Raw genomic sequence first — 11,737 nt, forward strand, 5'->3', positions numbered from 1 at the left:
CCATTTTATTTATAAATAAAATCAAAACTGTCATGGATTACGAGGTCTTACATGTTTTATGATACTTACCTTTCTAATCTCAGTATTCTTCTTTTTGCTTATTAAACGCCATCTTCTGTGGTCCCCTCTCAGGTCCTTAGATGCTGTTCTCTTTTATGCTTTAGCGCTTTTGCTCGGGGCATCTGCTTGGAATGCTTTTCAATGTAATTTTTATGTGATTATCTCTATTTCGGCTTAAATCTGCAGAAAGTCCTTTCCTGGTCAACCTAAAAATCATTCCCATCCACTTACTATTACTTTCTACTACAGTGCCTTATTTATTTATTTTTCTTTTGGAGTACCTTTCTTGTATTATAATTGCATTCTTTTAATTTAACAAATTACCTGTTTATTGACTGTCTCTTACCTAGACTATAACCTTCATGAATGAGGAGATTATGACTTATTTATTGTGATAAAGCAACATTTAAACTATGACTATTTCCCCCCATGTAACTAATATCTGGCACTGTTTATTAAATGAATGATAAAATGAATCTACCTAAAGGTTCTCAGAGATTCTGGAGAAATCTGTGAAATCTGGGGGGTAAATGGCCATATGTATTGGAGGCATTAGACAACATTTGTGCTGGGTCATACAGAATACATCTGATTGTCTGGGACTTCTGTTTGCATTAAATTGCTATAAGCAAATGTAACTGGGGGTTGAGTGGTCTTAGAGACTGTGCCATTTGACATACCTCTGCTAAGTCATTACTAGAGAATTGGGCTACACACTGGCCTATTGACTGTGTGGTTGTAGTTTGGCAAGGCCAAGGCCATGGCTGGCCATCTGTGTCTTAGGTTCTTCTTTCGGTCTGGAATGGTGAGACAAAAACACTCCTGTCTTTCTGAAGCTGATGAAGAACAGACTTCTTCCCTGGAATGAGGCCGAACGGTAATGTGCCTCTAAGGACTGCACTGAGTAAACCTTTAGAGCAGGGTACAGTCAAAACTGATTAAAATCACACTATTTCATAACACTGCTTACAGGCAAAGACATATACCAGGAAGCTGTGAAGAAAGAGAGCTGGCTGTCCAATCAACAGCAGCTTGGATCTGTTCTCTCACCCCTTGAGCTGTTTGTTCAGCACTGCATAGAAACAGATTTCCTGGTTCATTTGACTATTACACATTCAGCTTCCCCTACCCTGTGTCTGACTTATTGATAAGATTCCAGTAGACATCTAAGAGTTTCCCACAACAAGATTAAAAGTTGAGATAACACTTTTGTTTCTCTGTTGCTTCCTTGAAAGGAAATGTTTAGGGGTATCTTAGGAAAATTGAAAAAAAGAATTATACCTCTTAGAAGTCTTTAGTATGTTATTAACACATAAAGAATTGCCATTCTTTCTTTGAGAAAGTGGACAATATTTCCAAGAAGCTGTTCAGTAGTGTTCTAATATTCAATCTTTTCTGAGTGGTGATGGAAAGAGTGTTGTTCCTGGAATTCAAAGAAGGGTTCAAATTATGACTCTGTCACTTAACAATTTGAGGACTTTAGGAAAGTCACTTAACATCTCTGAGCCTCAATTTCCTTAAGTAAAATAGAAATAACAGCTGCTCTACCTAACTCACAGACTTGTTTTAAGAATCAAAATAATGGATGTGAAGGTACTTTGTATCCTGTAAAGCTCTTTGCAAATGTAAAGTACCATTGTCCTTGCCAAGACTTTTTTCTCTCCTTTCCTTAAAGAAAATGTTGACTTTCTCCAACCACTAGTTAATCATTCCTCTAAGGCCATACTTTTTTTTTTTTTTTTTTTTTTACCAGAACAGGTGTCAGGCTCTATGATGAGATTTGGAGGAAAGTGGAGAAGAAACCCTAGAGTCTTGCAGGTGACCTGCCAGCCTTCAAAGAAAGGAAAGTTGGTTCATATAAAAACCTTTTCCTTGTCATATCTCTTCTGCCAAGGCCCCTAAGGAAATACAAATTCTGATAGAAAGCATATACTTGGGAGAATATTGTTAGTATATATTTATTGAAGGGGGATTATAAATGCACTCATTTAATAGACTTAATCCATTACTTCATTATAAAGGAAAACATACATCAACCTGATTAAAAATCAGTTTAATTTATTGTATTACATAACATTTTTACTATTTTTCCAAACAGTATTTTGATTAAAAGCAATAAATTTCATCAGGTCAGTTTTAATAATTTAATAGTTTAATGTCCTATTATCTTAACTGTCCTAGAAGGTCTTGTCAAATTTTTTTCACATAGTTTGGGAAGAACAGGAATATTTGTGACCATGAGTAATACAAACAGAAGATGAAAGACTCTTTTCTTTATATTTGAATCTGATAACTTCCCCCAAACTATTACACTATTTGTATTTTCCTCAAAACTTAGGAATATACTCTAGTGAGTATATTTTTTGTAACAAGTAATTTAGTATGTTAAATAACATAATAATTCATACTAAGAGGAGAAATGAGGAATAGATTAAAATGCTGGCAGCAGGAATAATCACTTTAACTTAATAACTGCCCAGGACAGTGAAATGAACACTTTCAGTACTTAGTTGTTGGTTCTGAGTAGTAAGTTTAGCTTTAGTAGCAAACATGAATTCTTTCCTTCCATCCCTACCCCCACCCCACTCAGATTTAAGGTTTTATCTATTCTTAAAATGTAAACAGACCAGACATCTTACCCACAGCCCCAGCACACACACCCAATGAGAAGGGCAAGTTCCTAAAAAAACTCTTTGGTAGGAAAATTCACCCTTTAAAAATATAAGATATTACCAGATAAATTAAATTAGAAAGCTTGAAGTTTTCAGTACATGAAATAAGGAGAACAGTCAGTAGTATTTCAACCCTTTGATATGAATAATAATGGATACTTTACCATTAATTTCCATTAATCATTGCTTGCTGCTAGAGCATTTTCAGGATCTCTATCTGCTAGTTTCAAGGAGAGATTAAAAAATGTCCAATTTACCTTATGGGGATAATATATATTCTAAGGGTCTATTTCTTTTGTGTCTAATGTTCTGTCTGGATCCTTTTAGACTTTATGATCCAGAGTTGTTGACTCCAGTTTCCCAGATAGTTGTCTTAGAGATGCAGCAAAATTAGGGATCTGACATTTATCAAGCTCTGGGTAGCCTTTATTTTACATATTTGGCCTAACTAAATAGATATTTCCTAAACTATGAATTAAATTGAAAATTCAATACCTTGGTTCTAGTCACTGCAGTTTGCATGAAAACACAGCACCAGCTCTTATGCGTATTTCCTTCCCTCCTTACCAAGTGAAGTCACTCAGTCATGTCCGACTCTTTGCCACCCCATGGACTGCCTGCCAGGATCCTCCATCCACGGGATTTTCCAGGCCAGAATACTCGAGTGGATTGCCGTTTCCTTCTCCAGGACATCTTCCCAACCCAGGGATTGAACCCAGGTCTCCCACATTACAGGCAGACTCTTTATCATCTGAGCCACCAGGGAAGCCCTCCTTACCAAAGGAGAGTGCAATTCCAAAGCTGAAGGGTACTTTTCCTTAGCTTCCTTTATCCCTGAAGAAGGGCCCAATACAAAAAGTTCTACAGTTTCTCTGCCAACCAGTCTATTTTTCTATTCCCAATCACTAGTTCCTTCTTTTTCTACTTATCACTAATAGAAATGACTTACAGTTTAAATACTCAGGAACTCAAATTGGTTGCTAAAAGTATATGTATACAGGAGACTAGAATTTCTTTTAAGAAAAGATTGTTGCTGGGAAAAGATTCTTGTGCATGGGTGAACATATTTTTATTTAGTATTTAACGATGTTTGCCTATCTCTGTGAGGTAGGTTTATGAGTCTGTCCCATGAGAGAAGTTTTGGATGAGGATGGGGTGGTGGTAGGGGATGGAGAAGAAAGGTTGAGTCCTTGACCAAGTACATGGGGGTTTATATAAAGGAGTTGGGGTGATGCTGATGGAAGAGCACTAGAGATGCTGAAGATAAACTTTGCCCATCTCACTGTTAGGGGAAACACACTGACTGAAACCACCCACCCTGGCCAGGCACCATAGTAACCATTTGCATGAGTTATTGTACCACACAGGGTCCTGGTAAGGAACACGGAACTAACAAGCCACCACCAACCAGAAGAGTTCACAAAAGGTCAAAAGAAGATGCCACTGTCCTAGAACCTCCCACAATCCTTCTCACTGGCATCCATGTTGGCTGAGTAATGTGTATGCCACCTGGAAGGACCCTGAGTCAGATTGAGTGGCCAAAGACAATCCAGAAACTAATCCCATCACCATAAAACCAGAGACTGCGAGCCACTTGGCAGAGCAGTGCTCCTTGGTTCCCTTGCCTTCCTGTTCTCTGTTTGGGCTCTCCTTCCCAGTAAAGTCTCTTGCTTTGTCAGCACGTGTGTCTCTTCACACAAGTCATTAGTAAGTGTTAGACAAGAGCCCCCTTTTGGGTCCTGGAAGGGGGCCCCTTCCTGCAACATTACTACTTTCCCTAAAGTAGAAATAAGATCTCCATTCTCTAAGAACTTGAATTTCAGTTTCTGTAGCAAGAATTTATTGCAGTGGAATGGTGAATTATTAAGACATATTATCAAAATAATTTGTAGCCTTTTGAGAATTTTTCTAGTGAAAAAAGTTAGAGCACAGTATTTTTTAGAGGTAGATTGGATTAACTATAATACCACAGAGAACACTGGGAAAGGTGAGCTATATGACTGTGACTCTGAGATAGTGACGAAGGAAATACAAAAGATCATTTTCATTTGGGAAAAAATAGACCATTTTCATCCATGATATCTTTTAGAGAAGGAATATCTGAATACCTGGTTAACTTCATCCTTTATTATTGCCTCTTTTAATAGCATGGTATCTGGCAGACAGCAAATAGACAAGACTTATATGTTATCTTTAGCACAACTATAAGCACAAGATTATTATTTTCAGTCTAGAATCTAGAGAAGTTAAGGCCTTTGTCTGCTCTTCTCTTTCTCTCTCTCTCTCTTTTTTTTTTTGGTTAGGTTCTAAAACTCTGTTCTTAGCTCTCTATTTCTTAGCTTAATAATCTTATTTTCAAGTTTTTTGATAGCATTGTGTTCTTTTGTTAGGGCTGCTATAACAAAATACCACAAACTGAGTGGTTTAAACAACAGAAATTTATTTTCTCACAACTCTAGAGGCTAGAAATCCATGATTCAAGTGGTAGCATATTTGGTTTCTTCTGAAGCTTGTCTCCTTGACTTGCGGATGGCTGCCTTCTGGGTGTGTCCTCATATGATCCTCTCCTGGTGTGTATGGGTATTTTCTGTGTCCTAATCTTTCCTTCTTATAGGACACCAGTCATATTGGAATTAGAATCCACTGCTATGATCTCATTTTACCTTAACTACCTCTATAAAGACTCTATCTTCAAATACAGGTTTGAGGTATTGGGGATGAATACTTTAATACATGAATTTGGGGAGGAATTAATTCAGTCCATAACAACCACCTTGAGCAATGTCTTTTACTGCTTCAGGAGTTCAGATAGAACTCCTCAAAATAGGCCTATGTAAAAGACCAAGACAAGGACTATGAAGATTTGTTAAGATGATCATATCCTCTTGCCAACTACATACCAAGGACCAAAAGAAATTGAGCACCCAAGTCTAAATAAAGTTATATATTTTCATTCTCTCACTCTTTCTCATTCTATATAGGAGCCATGGGCAAGCATTTACACCTTAGAATACTAGGAAGAGCAAAAAAATATGTTTGGTGAATATCTATGATTACATGAAGAGAGCTATTTTGTAGTCTTCTTGAGTTGTGGTGTGTGGTTTTAGATTTTGGTGGGCTTGATTTAAATGAAAGAAGCACTTCTTGAGAGATGTAACTCTCAGGTACAAGGACTCATTAGAGCAACAAGTACTAACTAGTATTAATAGAGATGTTAATCATAGTCACTGAGGTCCTGCAAGATTTCAGTCCTTTCTCAACCCTTATAAGAAGGTTAAAATATTCAGTATACATGGCTTCAGTGGCAAGAGGATTTAATTTTGAGTTGAATCAAGTTCCACATTCATCATGGTTCTCTGAATTCTTTGTGGGGCTCTCTGAAACATGGAGATCTGATCTTTGAAGTTTTTCTAGAAGTTCTCTTTCTTTTGTTTGAGTTATTTGGTGAATGATAAATTGTTAATCTATAGCTCTTCCCCTGTTCCCCTCCCACCTTGCCCTTATCCATTACTGATCATATCCTCAGGCATTTCCCCTGCTGGAGTTCTCAGCGGACTTGGTCCATTTTCTTATCCTTACCTCATTGAGTAGCCTGCTCAGATATCTTGAAAATTTGTTAGCTTGCATTCTTGTCTGAATGCAGGGAGATTTATTTCCTCCTTTTATGTCTTCCTTCAAAGTTTTCCTGAAATAGAATGTTTTAAGCTCGTATAATTCTGTCACAGAATCCTGAAAAGTTAGATAACTTTGGGAAAATTATCTTAAGGTTCTAGTAAAAAGGAGCTTCTCTTGAAGATTGACTCACTGGTTCTGTCTTCAGCTCCTGAAAATACCAAATTTCTATAGTTCTTTCATGGGACCACCCCAAAGAACTTCTTTTGTACAAGATTCAGTCACTTTTGTATCTTCTGAACAAATTGCACAGCCATGTCTGTGAATGTCATTGCTGTCCGCTAGAATTTTAATAGATAAGCCATGGGGAAAATCTACTAGACCCCTGGAAACTTGAGGATCCTTTGAAAATTGATTATTCATTTGTGGGATCTATGGACATGCTCTGTTAACTATCCACCTCTTTCCTCTTTCCTCCTCCCCTGCAATGACCATGCTGGAAAATGGAATTCCATTTTTAAAAGGGAATTTTAAAAGAGATTTAAGAATGAATTATACTTCCTTCAGAAAGGTCCAGTTTGTTCTATTGCATATGTGTGTGTGTGTATATATATATACATATATATATATATGATTTATTTTGTAACTGATTTTTAAGTTATGGCATATAGTAGAATAAATAATTTAGGAAAAATTAGACCTGAAAATAGCTAAATATATGTTGATAAAAGTACATTTCTATCATACTTATTTTGGGTCTTTGTTTTCTAAGGGAAGACTATATTTGTATAGTAAATTCTCAGTTGTTAAATTTTACTCCCATTTCCCAAGTTTTGACGGGGTCTTGAGTCAAAACTGAGTCTGGACTATAGGAATCATGAGATAAAATTTGAACTAACTAGTTTTGTGTAGTATCAGAAGCTTTATAAAAGGTTTTTAGTCTGTCATCTATCATCAGCAAAATTAAACATTGACTTCTTTTGATTTTTCTACTATTTTTTTCATTGTTGAGCATTCTTCATCCAATGACATATTAGATAACATAAATTTTGCCTTATTTTGGATAGAAGACAGCAGTAGAGCTTAATTTAAGTCAGACAAACTGGCTTAAATGGTTCTTATATTTAAATTATGAGAAATTTAGAGGCGTGGAAACTTTCCTTCTTCTACCAGTATTAAGTCTTTTATATTGATTTATGTTATTTATTTTAAGAATTATAATAGTTCAGGCTGGTTGATTTTGTAGGCTTTCCATTGCTCATATGTAGATCTTTTTCTGCTACAGCTAGTTTGATAAACTCTTCAGGTAACATTGCTGTTCTAGTCTCAAATGATGTGTCAGTAGAAATGGAACTTAGCCATTTGATATGTTGACATAAGTAAAGGATTAGCTTTTAAAATAAAAATGTTCATGTTATAACATTAAAAATGAATAAATTTGTAGTGATATAGACATATACTAAGTGTAGTTTAAGAAGAAAAATAATTCCTTGAAGCTATTTTTTCAGACCATTTTAAAAAAGGTTAACAAGTAAAACACAATGTGGGCCACAGACTCATAATATGTAGCTTCTCTAATAGTGCCTCAACTCTTAAAATTTGTTGGACATAAAAGCGGTGCTAATTTAATTAGTAACTGTGATTGAGTAAATCTACTGTAAAAATGGACTGTGTTCTGGTTTTTAACATGATACCATAAAAGTCATTTGAGATCTGCCTCTGTGGAACATTAAAGTCTCTTTGATGGAATATTTATTCCATGATTAAAAACTGTATTTATACATACATATATGCCATATATGTATATGTGCATATATGTATGACTTGTGTTTTTTGCATATGTATGACTTGTGTTTTATTTGCATGAATAGTTGTGAAATTTACTTCTTAGAAACTGATAAGCAGAAAAGAAATGTAGTATGACACAAACAAACCTCAGTCAAATCTGTATGTGACTGTGGTTACCCAAAGTTAAGATCTGAGATTACCCAATGCTCTTTTTAACTTCTACCCTGACTTTTTCCAGACATATGTAGAGAGAAGAGAATTAATATCTAAGAGACTACTGAGTGTAAGCATTTTACATATGGTACCTCATTTAATTAGAAAAGTTAATTTGTTAGCTGTATTGTGAGATCTTGAAAATATTCCTCAGGCCTTCTATTAAGCTGTAGTGTATTTTCATATGTCACTTTAGCAATCAAAGATACTTCTTTTAAAGCCAAGAAGTTCATTCCTTGGCCTCCACATACACTGTAATTAGACCTTTTGCAAAATGCCAAAAATCTATGACAGTTTAAGCAAAGTCCAGAGAAATGTCAGCACTCCTTATTAATGTATTTGTTGAAAAAAAGGAGTTCATTTTCAAATTGTTAATACATATGAAAATATGCCAAGAGAGGCAAGGTTTTAAGCAGGTAAAATAAAAATTTACTTAATTCTAACTCTGAATTGCTTAATTCAGAGTTAATCTAGAATTTAAACTGAACAGTACACACTTATTAAAATGTCAAATTCTGGATCCCATTTTAATATTTTTTATAATCCAGTGAACACCTTATTTATAAATGAAAATCACATTATACTTTATAAGGCTTTTTGCACAAGAATTTTGTTATTATTCATAACAATGTCATAAAATACAAGTGCGGGTATCATATAAGGCAGTTTATAATATGTAAGGTGGGAGCAATTGACTAAACAAGTTAGGATTTGTTTCAACTTGGCCATTTGGCAAATTTTTTGTTTTTAAGTTGCGTTGCAAGTTTTGAAAGAATTGACTAAGTTTGCTATGATTTTTAAGGATTTCACACAGCACACGTTTTGTTTTGTGGTGAAGTCTTCCATCTTCAAAGAAGATGGAGATTAATGGAAAGTTTTTTATGAATAAAAAAGTAAATTCCAAGTAGACTTGGATTTTAGATGCATGATTTAACTGTAAAACCAACAATTGATATATCCCTTAGTTCACAGTTATGCAAACGCGTGATTGGTCTCCCTTCTGTAGCTTTAGTATATGTGAGAAAGAGGACAGCACTGGGGATACCATATGGAGATTGGAACAAGAGCTTTCAAGGTTTAGATAGGGGCTTTGAGTTGACCACCTAATCATTTGATTTAATGCATAGGAAGGACTTGTGGGGAATGCGAATAGTGGTTAGAAGAATAGAGTCTATAACAACCATCATGGTTACATTATCCCTAATGATGTTATCCATTGGGTGACAAAAGAGTCCTGAGAATAAAGACCAAGTTCCCATTCTAAGATCTTTACATACATAAATTTTTCCATCTCTACTTGTTGCTTCTCCACAATTTTTAGTTGTCTCCTTTTAGAAGAATTAAACTGTTTTCATTGCCAACAAAGTTCAATCTGTTTCTATACGAGAAGGATAAATTCTGCTATTGAAGACCACCATAGCTTTTACCAATATATGGTATAAATGACATTTCTTTGGGACTTACTATCACAAATTCTGGTGTAGTGGTTTATCTTTGAAATAAAAAGAGTGGAATTTATTTTCCAAGCATGAACTAAATCCTAGCTCTTCTACTTACCAGATGTGTGACCTTTTGTAAATTACCCAATCTTTCTTTGCCTCCATGTCTTTATTTGGGGTAAAGAAAATAATAGGACTTCTGTACAGATTAAACAGGAAAATACAAGTAAGGCACTTTAGACAATGAGCGCTAATTAAATGTTGGCTACAGCTATTATTGTTGTTGATCTTGCATACTTTTTTTTTAAAATAGCAAATGAATTTTTATTTAATATTTTAAAAATACACTTTGTGGCAATTATAAATAAATTTCTAACATAATGATAAACTGATACTTGGAACCAACAAGAGGGCCACAAATTCACTTCCAAATGCAAAGCAGTTACCCTATGTTTAGGGATAGTTCACATTAATGCATAATTTTGTTTTTAAGAAAAAAATGATTGTTACAATCAGGTATATAATCACTTAGTTACACCTAAGTTCTACTGGTCAAAAATATATTCTTTTAGAAAATCCATTTTAAACATCTTACACTTTTTTTCAGTGATCTTCTCCAAACAATGGGAGAAGTGCCCCTTGATGGACAGAACTCAGGAATTGGTTTGATCACACCTAAATTATACTGATATCTATAATACAGGCCTCCAAGGGACAGTCTAGCTCCAACTTGTGAAGCAGGCCCAGTTCAGAATGTTGAACAAACAACAGTACTAATCATCAAAAATTAACAACTTTAGGTATCTTTGTTTTGGGTTTCTGTGGTTTAGGCACATCCAAAATTTCTTCATAGTCTGCACTCATTCCCTTTGCCCAGCGACCAACTGTGACCATTCGATCTGAGTTCTGACTTTTGGGACAATCTTTCTTCATATGTTCCACAGAGCCACAAAGTCTGCAGCCACCACCATCAGCATAGAGTCCTTTGGGATTATCAGGACAAGATCTGGACAGATGCCCCATTTCCCCACAAACGAAACATTTTGCAAAAGGAAATTCACCAAGAGCTGGGTCTACTTTAGCCTTGCACTTGGTTATTTCATGCTCTGTGGATCCACACCTGTAACATATTCCAGTGCCCATTTCTTGGTTCTCAAGGGCAGCAGGGCAATCTGCAATCCCATGGCCAGGTTGTCTACAATGGAAACATACCATTGCATTTTTCTTTGCTGCTTGTCTTTTTAATTGTCTTCCTTCCCGACGACTGTCTTTCTTTAAAGCAACTTCAATTTCTTCCCTTACTTTCTGACTGTCTGTTGCTATCACCTCACCATTGTGAAGCATCTGTGAGTTTTGTCTTAAATATTCCATGAATCCATTCACATCTTCATTTAAATACTCCTTTTTCTTTTTATTCTTTTTGTGTTTTGCTTGGGGGGGCATCATTTTTAAGGGACAGCCTGTTGGCTTCAAGTTGTTTACTCTTTGGAAGATTCTGGCTGTGTCCCTCAGAGGACCCCTTCTTCATAGCCTCCCATGATGTTGCAGGAAAGGGTCGTTTGTTCTGTGTGGTAGTGACTCGTGCCCACCTGGTCATAGCTTCATCAGAGGGGTATCAATCTGGCGCTGGGGGCCCCCGGGGACCTAGCCTCCAGTTCCTGCGCCCTCCAGCCGCGCCCCAGGGAACGGGCCTTATTCCCCAACGCTTACCAGGAAAGCTGATCCTGCATACTTTATTGGATACTTTAATTTCCATGTGTCTTTGTGGGGTCCTTTTTTGGACCAAGGAGTTGAGTATATTTTTTTAACTTTTTGATATGTATTATTAAACTGTTTTTTCAAAAGATTCTACTAGTTTATGTTCCCAAAGGACTTATGAAAGTTTCTATTTCACCTGTACCAAGATACCATTACTACAATTTTGAATTTTTGCTGAGTAATACTCAAACATGA

The 11,737-nt window shown here is 35.8% G+C and overlaps 1 pseudogene; it reads right to left on the reverse strand.

Annotated features, from left to right (window-relative positions):
• Positions 1–10,333: 10,333 nt before the first annotated feature.
• LOC138446084 (zinc finger CCHC domain-containing protein 9 pseudogene) lies at positions 10,334–11,409 on the reverse strand (annotated as a pseudogene).
• Between the last annotated feature and the right edge of the window lie 328 nt (positions 11,410–11,737).

Source organism: Ovis canadensis, chromosome 9 (genome assembly GCF_042477335.2).
Source record: "Ovis canadensis isolate MfBH-ARS-UI-01 breed Bighorn chromosome 9, ARS-UI_OviCan_v2, whole genome shotgun sequence".
NCBI classification, from domain to species: domain Eukaryota; kingdom Metazoa; phylum Chordata; class Mammalia; order Artiodactyla; family Bovidae; genus Ovis; species Ovis canadensis.